The following is a 6431-nucleotide window of genomic DNA, read 5'->3' on the forward strand; positions in this document are numbered from 1 at the left end:
CTCTGGATGGGGCAGTTCCCCACAAAGCAGGAATAGGGAGATTCCGGTCTCGATGCCTTCACTGCCTCCCAGTATCTCTTGCAGATAGCTATGGAGGCGAAGGTGATGTAGAAGATCTCCTTCAGGAAATTCTGCATGCGGAGGGTTTCAGCCTTGGAGAATCCCTGAGGCGGTGGTCTTTCTTTCCTTCTTCCAAGGGGCAGGAGCAGAAGCAGGGGTGGAGGCAGGAGTTGCAGAAGCTGAAGCCATCTTCCTGGCTCTTCTTCTTGGGGCAGAGAGGCTTGGAAGGCTGGTCTGGAGGGCGATCTTCTTCAAGGGGGCGGAGCTATGCAGATTTCTTCCCAGTGGTCAAGATCTAGCAGAGCCTCTTCCCCGGAGTCGATCGTCCTCATCGTCTTCTTGCTCCTGGCCGGCTAAGATCGGGTGCAACACCGCCTTAACAGTTCCTCACCAGTGTTAGATTGTGCTATGGATGAGCCCAAATCAGATTTCGGACCACTGGGTTTTGGGCAGGAGAAGGACAGGTACACCATGCAGTAAAGTCTACATCTGTTTGAACCCACACCAGTGTTAGATTGTGCTGTGGAAGAGCCACAATCAGCATTACGACCACCGGGTGTTAGGCCAGATAAGAATAGATACTACACTTGATCTTAGCCAAAAGGCCGAGAAGCAATCTACTAATACTGTACTACTACTAATATTGTACCTGCAAGACCTATTAGTTTGCCCTGCTACATGAGACATCTTATGTCGGTTGATTTATTAGTAAAATTGTATGCTTTTATAGAATTGAATCCATTTTACATTAAAAAGAGAACCCAGTGAAAGATCTTTATGTACATCAATACATAGAGCCCCTGTGCTCTGTTTTAGGAGCATAGCGGGCAATATGAAACATTTATTTATTAAATATGAAATAAAAATAAACATGTTCAAAATAGACTAGACTTTGGCAGAGGGAAGGAGGAGAGTGCGGCTCAATGCACCACATGTTAATAATTAACCTCATTAACATGTGTACCCGCCCCAACTCTTCCTGGGTAACATCCCTGACAGTATGCATGGGGGAAAGCGTGTAAAAACGCCACTCTTTCTTCCATATGTGCCTTCATACTTAGATTCAATAGGTGTATTTAGAGGCAAAGGGTAAATGTCTCATTCTCCGCATTCTGCAAGACGCTGGAAATCGGCGACTTTGCAGTCGACTTGCAGGATATGGAGAATGATACATTTACTCCAAGGTCTCAACTGCAGCAACATTGAGGAATTCCTGCTTACAATTATTAAGAGATGTTTACAAATTTAGCCTAAAATAATTTTAAGCAAGGTGTTAATATATTAACTAAAAACCTAAAATATAAAGTTATTGGTAAAATAAAAAAAAGTTGCTTTGCAATATTTTTTTATGTGTTTTATACTATAAAACCATACAGATTATATCTTAGAGCAGACAGTAGTCCTACTTTTGCTGCCAAAGCTACCACTGATTTTGTATTTTGTAATATTTGAATGCAAAAGACACAATCACCTCTTTAGTGGCAAACAACCTTTCTCATTGTTCACTAGCAGAGGAGAATGACGGCATTAGTTGCAATTTTAAAATGATTTCATTTGCAAATTGTCATTACTATACATCACTGAACATGTTTCTGTGTCCCAGTTGTGAGGTTGCTAGGACAACTTAAATTGGACACATACACACATATAAACAGCACGTCTTTCTGGATCATTAAACCAGCATTACAGATATACTGGATAAGCGTCTCCAAAATTCAAGAACACATTGATGCATTGGTAACCTAGGCTCTGACCCAGCAAGTCCTAGTTTAATGAAAAGGTTCTAGGATGATAGTACAAAGTCTCAATGGTTTAAGAAAGTATTTTCTGATTTCCTTCAGAAATTGTCCATAAATGCTAACTTAATATGTTACTGAATAAGAGTTTTACAATAAAGAAAGAAAATAAAAATACAATACATAAACTTTAGTATTACAAGAACACTAAGCAAAATAAATACTTAAGGATATGGATGACACAACTTGAATAAAGGAAAGAATGACATAACAGCGTGGGATGGGATGATGCTGGAGTATACAATAATGGTCAAGGGAAAATGGACTTAAATGTATTACTAATGCTAAGTATTATGATATACTGTATCAGTCATGTAAGGAGGAATAAGCTTTTATAAAAGATCATGGGGAGTACAATTACAATTGTATTTTAGTGTATTCTTATTGAAGTGCTAATACTGTTAGTGTAATACTGGCATTACCACTGTTTTGCATTATAAAGTCCCACTGACCACTTTATTGCCAGTGGGTTTCCAAACAGAAAAAAAACCCACTAGACAGGAAACATGGATTCTGATTTTAAATTGTATAGTGTGCACTGTGATTTTCTGATCCAGTTGTAATAATTGGACCTTGCACCCAAAAGCCATTGGCATTTGGGTGCAAGGTACAGTGAATATTATAAATATTGACCAGGGCTCTGGGGGCTGTAACTAAAGCTGCAGTGGTAAACAGGGTGAAAAAAGTAGCTCTTCACTTATCTACCTGGTCCTCTTGGGTGGTTAATGGCCAGATAACACAAGAGAACCATCGCACTGTGCATACCTGGGGAGTATAATAATAAACACCCATCATCTGGGTCTGTGAATAAAGTTAGATTACTGTCAGGGATTCTGGTTGACACCTCTGGATATTAGAAGCCAGGGTAATGAATAAGTATTCCTGGGCCTATTGGAGGGAATCTCCATAACTGCAGTGGATGATAGAGCTCAGGCAACCAATTAAAATAGCCTTGGATTAATGCCATGGAGAAACTTATCTGCCATGGAACACAGAGGTTATAAGTAACAAGTACTGGATAGATTTTTTTAAAATATTTAATCCCTATATATATTGAAGAAGTGTTAGTAGCAATGAAGACTGGATAGTCCATATTCTCCATGGAAACTTCTGCTAATTGGGGCAAGTTTTCGATTGTTAGGTTAGTTATAGATCAGCCCCTCTTGTCTATTCTAGCAGTATTATTATTGTTATTATTATCTTTTATTTATAGACCGCAGCGCAGTACATAGGGGGTTAACAGAGCATACGTTTAATAGTATTACACAATGCACTGACAGCTACAAATAATACATAATTCTACAATACAAAGTTATACAATGACTAGTTAACAATGAATGCATATCCATCAGCATGGGCTACAGAAATAGGTTCTGAGGAGGCAGACCTAGAGGTGCAATGTTAGGAAGGAACACACAAGAAAAGAGGGACCTGCTCATGAGAGCTTACACGCCTAGAGGGAAGGGGGAGACAAAAATAGGGTGATTCCGAGTGGTGAGTATAGATGGTAGTGAAGAGAGTTTTGAGGACAAGTTTCACTCCAAAAACATACTAGTAGGTTAATTGTCTGCTAACAAATTGACCCTAGTCTCTCTCTGTCTGTCTGTCTGTGTCTGTCTGTGTGTGTGTCAGGGAATTTAGACTGTAAGCCCCAATGGGGCAGGGACTGATGTGAATGAGTTCTCTGTACAGCACTGCGGAACTAGTGGTGCTATATAAATAAATGGTGATGATGATGATGAAGTTTCAAGCCTTGGAGCCTAATAGGGCATGGGAGTGCATTTCACAAGTCAGGAGCATAGCATAAAACTGGATGCATGAATGCAAAGAGGTAATCAGCATGGTAATGATTCAGTGGTCATTGCTAAGGGTGAGGGTTGTGTAGCTTGAAATGAGGTTGGAGAAGTAGAGGGTTTTGTAGGTGAGAAGTTTGAACTGGATTCTGTAGGTGTCCAGGAGCCAGGCCCGGCGCTCCCATTAGGCAACCTTAGGCAGTTGCCTAGGGCGCCGGGACCTGCAGGGCGCCGCTGACTAGATTCTCTTATCTAGTCAGCGGCGTGGGACATAAGTGCAGCGGCGGAGGAGCGCCTGCTGCTCTTTTGTAGTGGCAGCCGCCAAGAGGACGGCGGCGGTCACTAAAAACCAGCAGCAGGCGCTCCTCTGCCGCTGCACTTATGTCCCACGCCGCTGACTAGATAAGAAAATCTAGTCAGCTTTTGTAGTGGCCTCCTCTTCTTTCTATTAATGGATGCGCCCGGGCTTTCCGATGCAGTCACATGATCACTGATGTCAGTGATCATGTGACCTTCCCAGTAATAGTTTCACACTGTCTGTCACTGACAGACAGTGTAATTAAAGTTATTTACTGACGCCTCCCTCCCCTCCCAGCATGCACAGCTGTGCTCCACCCTCCTCCTTTGATGTGTGAAGCTGAGGAGCAGTGGGCAGCCATTGAAGAGGTCTCCTGCACTTGCTGACCAGCCTTGAGGAATAAGAAAAAGTGAGTATCTCCATTTTTATTTTATGTTTTTTTATTATTTTTTTCTTTTGTATTATAATAATTTTTTTTTCTATAAGGGCTACCCATGCTGTATCTTTGATTTAAAAACTATGGTGGATAAAATAAATATTTTATTGCCACCTCATGCTCTATATTTAACTTGCTGCAAGTCAAATATAGAGCATGAGGTGCCAATAAAATAATCATTGTATCCACCATAGTTTTTAAATCAAAGATACAGCATTAGGTGGTAAATAATAGTAATTTCTCTCCCAAATACCTTGCAAATGAAATATAGAGTATGACGTGACAAATAGTCATTTTTCTTTGGTATAAAAATCACTATTTTCATGTCATACTCTATATTTCATTTGCAAGGTATTTGGGAGAAAAATAACTATTATTTAGCACTATTTGACTTGCTGCAAGTCAAAAATAGAGCGTAAGGTGCCAATAAAATAGTCATTTTCTCCCCCATACTTTGCGAGTCAAATATAGAGCATGAGGTGCCAAATAGTCATTTTTCTACCATATAAAAATGACTATTTGCCACCTAATGTTCTATATTTGATTTTCAAACTATGGTGGAGAAAACGACTATTTGATTGGCATCTCATGCTCTATATTTGACTTGCAATCTATGGGGTACAATTTCTACACCATAGTTTGCAAGTGAAGCAGAGGGGGGTGCAGTGGTGTGATGCAGAGGGGGGTGCAGTAGGGGGGGGGGGTGCAGTGGTGTGATGAAGGAACATATGTGTGATGAAGGGACATGTTAGGGCTGTCCATTGCCTTTAACAAATGCATAATTCATAGGCTTATTGTGTCAAGTTTTTTCCCCCGAAATCTAACACCTGGATACCTCCCCTCTATAAATCCTGTGTCTGCAGTGGAGTCTGGACAGCGTTCTGCATCAAACAACATGGCATCTGGACCGCTGGAGGAGGTAAGGCTAATTTTTTTTTTTAAAACACAAATGCACACAGTCGAGTAGGTATGGGTCTGTGAGGCAGGTATTTGGTGTGTTCGCGAGGGGGGGGGGCGGTATCTTGAAATTTTGCCTAGGGCACTGAGAACCCTAGCACCGGCCCTGCCAGGAGCCAGTGTAGCTACTGGCAGAGAGGGTCAGCAGAGGTAGTGCAGTGTGAGAGGAAAAAAAGGCAAGCAGCAGCATTGAGGATAGACTGAACAGAGCCAAGGCAGGAGCCAGGGAGGAGAAGGTTACAGTAGTCTAGGCGAGAGATTACAAGGAAATCAATGAGAGTTTTGGTTGCTTCCAAGGTGAGAAAGAGCCGGATCCAGGAGATGTTCCAGAGGTGGACGCGGCATGATTTGGAGAGGGGCTGAAAATGGTGAGGGAAGGAGAGAGTTGGGTGCACCAGGGACAAGTCTTATTTGTCTATAGCTTTCCTGTTCACATATTGGGAAGTTTTCCAAAATTGAAGAAAAACAGGTACATTTACTGTTATCATCATGGTAATTTATGGTTTAGTTTCTTCTTCAGGCGGTTGAATCACCTAAACAATAAAGAAAAGAAAGCTGATGTTTGGCAGAATGTAGAGATTAACAAGTCATAATCAGGTGAACAGCAGGTGTCATTATCACCTGCTTATGCGTCTATCCACATTCTGGGGTGTTGCTAAAGGCATTAATGTACATGACATTTTGGCTGATGTTGATATATATTTATCTAGGCAGCCTATTAATAATGTATATAACCTTTGTTTTCATTTATATATTTTATATCATGTAGCTACATAGTTGCATACTTACTGAGGGTGGAAATAGTTCTAGCTGCATAACATTAAGGAAGCTGCAGGGCAATTTCGCACATATATTATATATTTTTAGATGAAACCATGGCTTACATATACCTTATGTTACACTCATTTCATAAAATCCATAAACAGATAAATTACAGTAGTTAATTACTGTTTTTTATTTCAGTTAGAGCAGGTGTTAAATATAGAGTATTCGTTAAAAGAGGAAATACCCAGGGATTTAAGATGTAATTTTGTTCCTTCATAATCTGGACAATTTTTCTAGATAAGAGAACACTGGAGACAATATAACAG

General features: G+C 40.6%; 1 pseudogene; it reads right to left on the reverse strand.

The window, feature by feature from the left end:
• Positions 1 to 570: 570 nt before the first annotated feature.
• Positions 571 to 677, reverse strand: LOC142159689 (U2 spliceosomal RNA; annotated as a pseudogene).
• Positions 678 to 6431: the final 5754 nt, after the last annotated feature.

The sequence above is a fragment of the Mixophyes fleayi genome, chromosome 5, assembly GCF_038048845.1.
Source record: "Mixophyes fleayi isolate aMixFle1 chromosome 5, aMixFle1.hap1, whole genome shotgun sequence".
NCBI classification, from domain to species: Eukaryota; Metazoa; Chordata; class Amphibia; order Anura; family Limnodynastidae; genus Mixophyes; species Mixophyes fleayi.